This window comes from Phyllostomus discolor, chromosome 1 (genome assembly GCF_004126475.2).
Source record: "Phyllostomus discolor isolate MPI-MPIP mPhyDis1 chromosome 1, mPhyDis1.pri.v3, whole genome shotgun sequence".
Lineage (NCBI taxonomy): Eukaryota > Metazoa > Chordata > Mammalia > Chiroptera > Phyllostomidae > Phyllostomus > Phyllostomus discolor.
In genome coordinates this window covers 116966666-116979287 of record NC_040903.2, presented here as the reverse complement: position 1 = coordinate 116979287, position 12622 = coordinate 116966666, and the positions used below count along the sequence as shown (strand labels likewise).

The 12622-nt window shown below is 37.1% G+C and overlaps 1 protein-coding gene across 1 annotated transcript in view; it reads right to left on the bottom strand.

Moving 5' to 3' along the window:
- Positions 1 to 12622, bottom strand: part of MYO9A (myosin IXA) — a 258914-nt gene that overhangs the window by 226074 nt on the left and 20218 nt on the right.

Here is a 12622-nt window from a genome sequence, read left to right as displayed (position 1 = left end):
ATCTTGCAGAACATAAAATCCTAAATCTCAGTATGGAAAGTTTTTTTTTAAGATCTACTTGGTTTTATTAAGTCATTCATGAATTGGGCAGCATCCCATCTAGCAAGAAGGGTGCTCAGGAGGAACGATCTTGAAATGGTCTCACTGAGACCACATGTTATTTTATTACCCAAAGGTAAGCACTTTCTAAAACAGTAACTTGTCAAAAATTGTTTTAATGTTTTACTATATTAATAATTCTAAATCCAAGGAGTACAAATAAAATTATTTTAGCTTCTACTATCGCAAATGTTTCTAAGATACCTGAGATTAGAATCGGGTTCTTTCTTTACATCTGAAGAGCCTCTCTGAAGACTAAAATGGACAGAATAATCACACTAATCTAATCATCTTGCACTGAAAAGTCCTTATGAATAACACAAAAACAACAAAAACTGCCACTGATGGAGCAAAACTTAAGAGAAATTAAAACAGCAAGATGACATCAGCGAGAAATCAAACTATTTTAACTAACCGAGACATGACAAAAATCTGCTTGCTGTAGCAGAGATGTATTTTGAAGGACTTCTATACTCTTGACTCTCCACCTTCCCAAAGGCAGAGAGGTGAAGGGGGCAACAAAAACATCCTGCCCCTGGCGTGCCAAACAAAACTGATGAAAGTATACAATTAGATACCATTACAAATTTTATTCAATCTTACCTTTTCCTTTAATACTACATTTTTTTTTATCTAACCCTATTTCATTCCTTACAAGTACTCTGCATATCCTTCCAACCTTCTCATATATCACACCTCTAGAAAAATGAATTCAACTTTTATACCTAAGGAAATAGTGATTTCCTTTAAATGACTCTCCAACTCAAAATGCATTCCTCTTTTCATTTCATCTGTTATTCCATTTGTGTCTACACAGAGAATATGTGCCACATCCTTTCCAGAACTCATAAAATCCATTTCTTAATATTTCCATCAGTAACTAGTCCCATCAAAAACCACTTTCATGTGTTACCAATAACTTTTTTTAACATATTTCATCTTTTTTTCAAGATTTTATTTATTTATTTTTAGAGAGGGAAGGAAGGGAGATAGAGAGAGAGAGAGAAGCATCAATGTGCGGTTGCTGGAGGTTATGGCCTGCAACCCAGGCATGTACCCTGGCTGGGAATTGAACCTGCGACACTTTGGTTCGCAGCCCACGCTCAATCCACTGAGCTATGCCAGCCGGGATATTTCGTCTTTTAACACATAAAGATGCTGTTATTTTTTTTAAGTACCTTCAGTTACTTCTCTCTCATACTCCTACATACTTGTAAAAGTCCTCTAATTAATTAAAAGTCCTCTAATTTAGATGATCTTTCAAATGCAGAGAATATTATAGAACATATTAAAAGTAGCCACATATCTATATATCTACTCAATTTCCACGTTTGGAAATTGCTGTAATTGCTCCAGATTATTAATACATACACTATTAAAGATACAGTTACAAGCCCTGGCTGGCGTAGCTCAGTGGATTGAGCGCGGGCTGCAAACCAAAGTATCGCAGGTTCGATTCCCAGCCAGGGTACATGCCTGGGTTGCAGGCCACGGCCCCTAAGCAACTGCACATTGATGTTTCTATCTCCCTCCCTTCCCTCTCAAAAAAAAAAAAAAAGATACAATTATAGTTCCTTCCTTTGCTCTGCAGAAGCAACAACTATCCTGAGGTTGGTATTATTCACATACTTTTTTTATACTTTGAAAACATAAATTATAGATAGTACTGTTTCAGATTTAGAGGTTTAAAAAAATGGTGTCATACCAAATAGTCTGTATCTCACTTTAAATAATGCATTTTTTTATTTATAAATGTTGATACATGTAAAGTCCACTAACTGTCAAACAATGAGCCACTGTATATAGGTTCATTAACTGTAGCAAAGTTCGACTCTGGTGGGGGTTGTTGATAATGCGGGAGGCTATGCATGTGTACAGGCAGATGGGATATATGGGAAATCTCTGTGCCTTCTGATCAATTACATTGTCAACCTAAAACTGCTCTAAAAATAAAGTTTTTAAAATCCCATTATATGATTATGCCACAATTTATCACTCTAGTGAACACTTAGAAGATTTCCAATATTACACTATTAAAACTATGTTGTCATTCTCATACATGTCTCTTTATGTGCCTTTGGCAAACTTTCTCTGGGCTTCATACCTAAAAGCAGAACTACTGGGTTTTAAGCATCTTCAACTTTACTAGATATTAAAAAAAACATTCTCCAAAATGTATCAACTATTTCACAGCCAGCATAGATAGAACTCAGGATTCTCTGCCCCCTTACTAGTAAAAGTATTATCGGACTTAAGTTTCTGCCAAGATAATAAGTGTAAAACGCTATCTCGTTACTTTAGTTTACATTTCCCTCATTACTAGTGTAGATGGATAATACTTAGCCTATCACTTGCCATTTGGGCTCTGTTGGTTTTCCACTAGTTTGAATGAGTTCTCCATATATCCTGAATATCAGACACTTTTCAGTTGCATATGTGACAAATATCTCCTATCTGTTTTGTTTCCTTTTCTTTTAGAGAAGTTTCTATTTTTAATAGTCAGCTCTATCTTTTCTTTACAGGTATGACTTGTTTCTTTTTTAATAAACAACATTAACAATTACAGTCATTTGTTAATTGTACCATTCTTTTCATTTTTTCTAAGTGATTCATATGGATTATTTAATCCTTACATTTCCTCCAGGGTTGTTTTTATCATCGTCGTCATCATCATTTTACAAATGAGAAAACACAGAAAGATGACATAATTTGCTCAACATCATAAATAGAATGTGATAAAGTTGAGATTTGAATCATCCAGTCTGACTCAAAAGCCTACCTAATATGATCTCCTTGTATAGTTTTTAAAAATCTTTCCTTATCCTAAAAACATAGTTATTATCCTGTATTTTCTTATAAAAAGCCTGTTTTATTTTTCTCATTTAGGTCTCTCATCCAGACAGAATTTATTTTCATGTATGCCATGAGACAGGGCACTTAATTATTTTCACATCAATTCAGATTAGTAACTAGACCAGTACCACAATGAAGGATCTAACATTTCCCCACCAATTTATATTAATGTGCCATTTTTGTCATGAGGCAAAGTCCAAAAAATATCAGTCTACTCTGGTTTTGCATTCTGTTTTGCAGAGTCTATGTGTCCACTATATAGCTTAAATATTATAGCTATATAATAAGTTTTGAAATCCAGAGGGCAAGTTGCCTCTATTTGTTCTTCTTTACTGTTACTTTCACCATTTACTCTGCCATAACAATTTTAAAAGCAATATGTAGTGTCGCAGGTTCGATTCCCAGTCAGGGTACATGCCTGGGTTGCAGGCCATGACCCCCAGCAACTGCACATTGATGTTTCTCTCTTTCTCCCTCCCCTCTCTAAAAAATAAATAAATAAATAAATAAAATCTTTTTTTAAAAAAAAACCAACATGTCAATTACCATGAAATAACCATTTGGTAGTTTGATACTGCATTGATTTTTTTTAGGTTAATATTAGAAAAAAACAGACATCCTACTGACTTCCCATTCATGAACACAATGTTATTTTTTTTGAATTATACTATTTTTCACTTCTGAGGTTTCTGCCATTTTCATATCTACCTGATCTTTTTTTCTCCCTATTTAAATTCCATACTTGTTTTAATTTAAGAAATATTACTTATTCACTCATCTCCTTGAAAATCCTAAATATACAATTTGATATTTTCCAAGCTAATATTTTAATGTCATCTAGAGTAAACTATTCTCCTGACTGTTGATTTTATTTTGTATCTCTCTCAGCATTGGATAGCTTAATTTGTTTGAGAATTCAGCTTTACAGGAACACTTTTCATAGAAGAATTTTTGTCTTTCATACATTTACCAAGAACCCACTATTTACTACTTTTCAAAGACACAATTACAATATCATGAATTGCATCTTTAAAAATTAACAATTTTTAATATTCCTAGTCAGTGTTCAATTTCCCCAGTTATTTCATAAATATTTTTCTTACAGTTAGTCCATTCAAATCAGATCTGTCCTGAAGTAACAGTAAGGATATGGTCTGAGCTGGCAGGTCCCTAGTTGTAAAGCTATGTTCGTGTTCTCCTAAGTCCCTAGGTATACAGCTTCATATAAACAGTGGCCTCTGGTGCCAGTCAGCAGCAAAGCTACTCCTTCTAGTCAAGGAAGCTGTGCCCTGCAATACTCCGAAGATGCACTGCAAAACTACCATCTGAGCTCTAACGGTGTACGATATGACAGCCCTAGCACTAAATCCAGGGAATATCTTTTTCAACAGAGGAGTCTACCGATCCTAGCCCATGGTTTTCAACAAAGACCAAATGCAATAATAGCACATCTCCATTTGCCACAAAGAAGACAAAACCTCAGCTGCTTTCACCTGCAGGCTCCCAGCCATAGTCCCACTCACTTCTTTGCATTCTATTCCCTTTCTGAAACATAAAAATGTTTATTTTTTACGAGCTCCATTTATATCCATTTGGTTTTCTCTTTTTGTTACTTTATCAATTTTTGCTTTGTGTTTGGAAAAAAGGGTTACCTCAAAATATCACTCAGAAATACATCCTGATAGCAAGCCACAAGTGTTTATCAGAATCATTTGGGAAACATTTTTAAAATATACATCTCTAGGTCCAATGTTTCTGAGGTTGGGAAATCTAGACAATTCTGCTGTTGCTCATCCAGAGCACAGTATTTGGGAATCATTGGTCCATTTCTCCACTCCATTACCACTCTTCCCACATAGCAAGCTATTGCCAATGTCCTTTGAAAATACCATCAATTACCATAGAGTTGCCAAATCCATAAGCCTCTTCTTAATCCTCATCCTAACACACCACACTATAGTATTTAATTAAAGTGGGCATCTCCTCATTCTTGAAATTGCCCTCATATCACAGTTATTTTTCTTGTTAATATTCCTGGTAGACTTATTCTTTCTGATTCACTCTTACAACTCCTTTTCCAATACCTCACTTTAAAAATAAAAATATTCTTCCAGTTTCTGGGCTCAACCCAGTGCTCTTCTATCTGAATTATTTTACCTAGTCCTTTATCTATAATTATAGTTACCCATTATCTACAGATATTCTGCATTACAATGGCAGAACTGAGTAGCTGTGACAGACCGTATGTTTCACAGAGTCAAAAATGTTTACCATGTAGCTTTAAAAGTTTGCCAACCCCTATCCCAGAGAAACTACTAAAAAATAGAAAAAAAAAAAGTATAATTTCCCAATAGAGTGAACAAGTAGTATGGTAAAAAATAATCAATTCAAAAAACAAAGCAAGAAGGGGGAGGGTTAGAACAGAACAAGTGGAAAGCAAACAAAATTTTATGTTACTATATTAAGTGTAAATGTTCCTGTTAAAAGACAAAGATTGTCAGACTAGGTTTTTAACATCTATATGCTGTTTTCAATAGACACACATCTGTTAATACGAGGAAAGAGTCAGAAAGAAAAAAAGAGAAGATACACCCTGTAAATTCTAGCCAAAAGAAAAGTCAGTATAATCCAAAATAACATCAAGCAAAATAGAAAAAGAAAATTGAATTAAATATCTGTTAGATCCCTTTAGCTCTTATGTACTATAATTCTAGGTTTAGATCTGAGACAAAGGTCTCTGTATATCACTGGTGACACCCTGAAAAGTAGGAAACAGAAAAATACTATAAGTTAAGGAAAGTGATAACTGGCAAGTAAGTAGACTACCAAGTATTGAGTAAATATTCTATAAATGAAAGAGACACATGAATAAAATGTTAGGGGTTTGGGAACACATCTTTAGGGCTATAAACAGAATCAAGCATAGAAGCAGATACTGAAAAACTTAAGAAGGAAAGGTCTAACTTATAACCCAAGGTTGTTTGGTAAGCAAGACTAAATGAGATTGAGGTCAAAAGTAGACAAGCCCTGACCAGTATTGCTCAGTTGATTGGAGTGTCACTCCGTAGACCAAGGGCTGCAAGTTCAATTCCCAGTCAGGGCACATACCCAGATTGCAGGTTCAATCCCCAGTCAGGGCAAATATAAGAAGGCTACCAATCGAGTTTCTCTCTCACATTGATGTTTCTTTCTCTCTTCCCCCCACCCCCTGCTTCCTCTCTCTCTAAAAAGTGATGAAAAAAAAACAAAAAAGTCCTCAAATAAAGATTAAAAAAAAGTAGACAGGTACCTTTCACTATCTCTTCCTGTGGAAAAAAAATAATGGGTTGAAAAACAGTTTTGCAGGTCAGATGTGACAAGAGTACACATCAGCTGATAAGCACTAGATATGATATAAGAGCTCCCTTTTACATGTGGTATGTCAAAGCCAAAGGAGCAGAGAGAAAAAAACATTTTGTAGTATTTCAACTAAAGAAAAGGTGATGGAAGAAATACGTTACCATATGACACACTGTAGCACAGGTACACGAACAACTATCAATTTAGTCTGCCCAGTAGGTATCTATACCTTCTGTGTTTTCCTTTGAAGGACTATTTCTCCTCCCTTGTTATTTGTATTAAACTCATGCCTCAGTTAGGGTAGAAGGGTCGTATTAGTTGTGACCCAGGCCTAGTCAGTTTATTCCATTCCCCCTAGCAATGGTGGTGCTCACTATACTGGAACTTTGCTGCAACTATTAAGAAAGAAATCTTTTTTCTAGTAGAGCTGCTAATCTAAAATCTTTTTTCTAGTAGAGCTCTAATCTAAAACACATTTGTCACCCCACTCCATGCACAGTTTCATTTTCTGAGATTTTAGTTACCACAGTCAACCACTGCCCAAAACTATTAAATGGAAAATTCAAAACTAAATAATTCTAAAGTTTTAAATTGTGTGTCATTCTGAGTAATGTGATGAAAGTTTATACCATCCCAGTCTGTCTGGCCCAGGTCATGAATCATCCTTTTGTCCAGTGTATTCCCGCTCTATAAGCTACTCCAATCATTAGTCACTTAGTAGCTCATGACTCAATTACCCAGGATCACCCAAAGCAGATAATCCTTTTTCTGATATAAAGTCAAAAAAGCCTAACATTATGTCACAATGCCTACATCATTCACCTCAATTCATCTCATCATATAGGCAAAGTATCATCTCACATCATCATACGAAGGGTGAGTCAAGTGGTTACAGGCATCCACTGGGGGGGTCCTAAAACATATGCCCCATGGGTAAGGGGGAACTACTGTGAACTTAGAGTTGTTGGCAGCTATCTTCCCTGAATGCATTTAAAAAGCTTCTCTGCTGTAAAAGAGAATGAACACATGGCAAAACCTTTCAAAACTGTTTGAGCCACCTCTGAGAGCAGCCTCAAATACACTCAACCACTGAACTTCCTTATTAAATGTACCAAACAATTCCCTTTTATGCCCTGAGCCACTGTGAGTTTGGTTTCTGTCCTCTGCAATCAAAGAACCCACTACAGCCCTGGCTAATGTGGCTCAGTGGAGTGAGTGCCGCCTGCCTGAGAACCAAAGGCTCTCTAGTTCAATACCCAGTCAGGGCACATGCCTGGGTTGTGGGTCTGGTTCCCAGCAGAGGGCAAGTGAGAGGCAACCACTCACTGATGCTTCTCTCCCTCTCTTTCTCCCTCCCCTCCCCTCTGTCTAGAAATAAATAAAATCTTAAAAAAAAAAAAAAAGACCCCATTACAATAGGTAGCATTTCAGCACCATACCCTTTGAGAATATAGATATCCTTTGTTATCCAAATTTCTGGTATTAAAAATCTCACTCTAAACTCAGGAACCAAATATATTTGAATAAACTTGTACATACTTTCTTCATTATCATGCTATTTGCTATCCAAACATGAAAATTCAAACAGATTCAAATAAGGCAGTACCTCCAAGACATCCAAATTCACTATTTAAACTAAAAAATTAAACAGAGTTGAATAGTGAAGAATACTTATAATGCCAACTAGGAAGAAATGTGGCAAGGGATGTGCAATATAATGCCAATGAAAAACCACAAAATACAAAATGGTGTGTGTGTGTGTGTGCGCATGTGTGTATATAGACAAAAATATTAGGCTTTTGAGAAATCTTCAAAATTTCCTTTTATAGTTTTCACCAAAAATAAGTTTGAAGTGCATTACCTCATTTGAGTTGAACAGCAACTCTCTAAGAGAGGGAACATTACCTTTCCAGTCAGAATATTAAGGCTTAAAGAACAAAAAAAATCTATGAAATTTGTGATAAAAGGTGGCATTTCAAATCAACAGGGAGAAGATTATCCAATAATAATATGGCAATAAATGTGAAAACAAAACTATGCATACAAAGAATTAGCACATTACTGGCACATAATAATCAGACATTCCTGAAGCTTTTATAAAGAAAATTATTCTTTTTATTCTCTATCCCAAAGTAGTTATTTCAAAGTATATGTTAACAGAAGGAAACAATGTGGTGGACAGTTGCTATGGTCAGTAGGGTGTGGTTCAGAATAGGTCAGCTTATGATGTTATTCACTGGACTAAGTTAGAAGAGACTAATTATAGAGGAAAACTATGGTGAAGAAAAAAAAACAAAGTTGGAAATTACAGTTTCCTTTAAATTAGAAATTCAGTTAAAAGGATGAAACACTGTCCATCTATGGAAAACAACAGTGATTTCATTATAGCTATAAATTTCATGGGGAGAGAGCTATTAAACATTTTGAACTTATTTTACAAAACAACTCTGGGAAAGTGGTGTTCAAGAGCTAATATTCACATTTCTTCACTATTTTAATACTTACAATTTAAATGTTCTACAAATAAATATAGTTATTACCATAATAACATATAATCACATATACAAATAAATATGCAACTTACTGCCCTAGCCAGTGTGGTTCAGTTGGTTGGAGTGCCATCCTATAACCAAAAGGTTGTGGGTTCAATTCCCAGTCAGGGCACATACCTAGATTGCAGGTTCAGTCCCCAGTTCAGGCATGTACAGGAGGCAACCAATCGGTACTTCTCTCTTGAATCAATGCTTCTCTTTCTCCCTTTCTCTCTCTCTCTGAAAAGCAATGAAAAAATTATCCTCAGGTGAGAATTTAAAAAAAATTTTTAAGTATGTGCAACTTACATATGTAAATATTTATATTTTTAAAAACTACAAATTGTGTGTTTTGCAATGACTGTTTTTCAAAAGTCCCCAAATAGTCTTACAAACCATTTCCTCCTCTTCTAGGTACACAGCTAGACTATATTTTCCAAGCTTCCTTGCACTTAAGTTACATGTGATCATCTAACCAAGTCCTAAGCTAATAATATATGCACAGGGGTGATGAACAACCCTTTCAGGCTGAGCCAGTAAAAGCCCCTAAAAAGGGAACTGCTATTCCTTCTCTGTTGAAAACAATGGATAGGATCCAGGGGAAAGCTCTAAGGTCCTAAGGAATACAGAGCCACTAGATGGAAGGACCCTGGGCCCAAAATGACCACATAAAGAAGAACACCTACCCATCATCTACTTCCAGTCACTTACTTTGGACTGTCATGTAAATAAGAAATAAAATTTTATTGTGCAGCACTATTGATATTTGGGAGTTATTTAATTACAGAAGTTAGTCCACCCTGACTAATGCTTTACTATAAAATTTTCCCATCCCCTCCCCTTAAGAAATTCTATAAGGACATTCTCCTTATATTCAATCCATCAGTAAATAATAATTGGTCTGCCCTTAAAATATATCCTGAATCTAACCCTTTTTTTAACCATTCCCATCTCTACCACTGTTCTCTCATCTGAATTAGTGAAAGAATGTGATATTCCTTGCTTCTATCATGGCTCCACTACAGGCAGAGTCAGCCTTTTAACAGTAAATCAAAACACGTCACAACCTTCAGCTGCTCTCCATAACACAAATACTATATTTTTCAGACCACAAGCGGCACCTAGGTTTTAGAGGAGGAAAATAGGAAAAAAAATTTTGAAGCAAAATATGTAAAATATTTAATAACATAAAAAACAATATATCACTAATGTAAATGTAAACAGAACTCAACAGCAGTATTAACAACCATTATTACTGACTTTAAGCTTTAAGTACAGAAACTCCTCTAATTATCAGGGAACCCAAGAACTCCTCATCATTACTGTCCATTTATGAAGCTCAGTTCCTCAGAATCACTAGTATCACTATCTTCACTCTGTTCATCGAGGATGTCATCTTCAGAGCTGTCGAAGGCATTGCTGATGCCACATTTTTTGAAGGACCCCACAATGGTTTCATCCTTAACTGACTGCCATGAGGTTCTCACCCACTCATGAACCTGGGTAATAGTGAGCCTCTTCATTCGTCCAGTTGGTGTCAGATCATGGTTTCCAGCAGCCATCCATTTGTTCCACTCTTCTCTCATGAGAACTTTAAATGGTTTGTTGATGGAAACACCCAAAGGTTGCAACTGGCTGGTAAGCCCCCCAGGAATTACGGCTAAATGGGTTTTCTCTTCTTTAAATCTCTTTTTTGTGGCTTCGGTGATATGTGCCCTAAATTGATCAAGCACTAATAGAGCAAGTTTTTTCAGAAGCCCTCCAGGACATTTGGACCACACTTTTTCTATCCATATCTTCATGCCATTTTCGTCCATCCATCCTTTGTCATGAATATGAACAATAACTCCTCTTGGGATTGCCTCTTTTAGCATGTTTTTTCTCTTAAAAATCAGCATTGGTGGCAGTTTGGTGCCATTTGCACAGCAGGACAACACAACCGTGTACTGGGTTTTATCATGCCCTCAGGTTTTCATGATTAAGGTTTTGGTACCTTTCATATCAACAGTCTTGTTTGATGGAACATCAAAGGTTAACGGGACGTCATCCATGTTCCCAATCTGGCTTATTTCAAATCCAGTTTTCTTTCTTACATCCAGTACAAATTTGTGAAAAGACACAATCTTGGATTCATATTCTATAGGCATTTTTTGTGTGTGCAATCCTAGTTTTGGTGCGCATAGCAAGGCCACATCTCTTCATAAATCTGTGGCACCATGATGGTGATCCAGTAAAGTCCTCAATGCCTCTCTCTGCAGCAAGATGTTTGTCTTCACATATGATCATTTTTGTAGATACTGAAAAGCCATTGTTCCTGTGACGTGTGATCCACTCTTTCATATCCACTTCTAACTGTGGCCATTTTGCAGCATACCCACAAAAACGTTGTTTTGTTTGTCCATTTTTTGCCGTTGTTTCCTCCATTCCATATCATTTTTTCAATTGAAAGTGGCCCAAAGTATCTCTGCTGCTGCTCTGTTCCCGTGTTCTTGGGCATACTTAACTACCTCCAGTTTAAAAGTGATTTTATATGAAATCCTTTTCTGCTTTGACATCTTTCCACAATTATGGTAGATTCAGCAGGAGACTACGGTATGCTATCATATCTTTCTACAACCAAATACAGTAATGACAGAACTATCAGCACTGTGTCCTTCATAGTTATGGGGGCACTATAGCTGAGAACATCAGTGGATAACACACTGTTGTGGGGAGATCTGCTGCTGACACTGTTATGGGGGAGATCTGCTGCTGGAGGGCCACAGGTTGTGCAACACTCTTGTATGGGGACAGCAGTTTTACACAACCTGTGTGGCTCTGCAGCTGCTGCCAAATTACAGCTCCAATCCTCCCAACCTGCCCAAGCATGATGGGAGTTGTAGTTTTGCAACAGCTACAGGGCCACACTGACAGGTGACCCTGCAGTGGAATTTGCCTATGTTAATGTTAATGGGGACACACCACTCACATGATGGAGGCATGTATGGGCACCGCAGGTTTTCTTCTCCTAACATGCCTACACTGCCTGTACCCTCCTCCCTAGCACTATAATATGTCGCAGAGGGGACTCCAATCCTGCCTCCCTTGCTTTGCACCACGGGACACCCTCCTCCTCCCAGCCCAGGGCCCACAGCATCACCCCAATCCTGCTGCCACTGGTTTCCTGCAGCGGTGACCCTGCTCCTGCCTCCTGTGACCCCACTCCACCGTGGCCCCCCCACAGCAAGCCAGATGAGCTACATTTGGACTATAAGACGCACCCCCTCCTCCTCCCAAATTTGGGGGGAAGTACGTCTTATAGTCCGAAAAATACAGTAAAAGTGAAACCTCTTACTGGGACCTAACTTCATCTTTCCCTCACTATACTCCAGCCTCACTGGTCTTTTTTTATCTGTGTTTAAGCTTATTCCTGCTTCAGGACCTTCACACTTCCTGCTCCCTCTGCCTGGACCTTCTTTCATAACACTGAGGTCTCTATTCAAATGCCAACTGTTTAGAGAGGCTTTTTTTTACTACCCTATCTAAAATAACCCTCTTTCATGACTCTACCCTCCTAATCCTACTGTTTTTTGCCGTACATTTTATTAACTTATTTTTACTTGATAGTTCCTTATTGTATTTTTTTATTAGTTTGGTCCCCTTATACCCTCCTGCCTCCCACAATCATCACACTGTTGTCCATGAGTCCTTTTTCCTTTTTACTCAACCCCTCTACCCCCTTAGCTGTCACCCTGCTATCTATGAGTCTGTCTCAAGAGTCTGATGCACTACATAGATTTGTTTTTTTATTGTCTGACTTC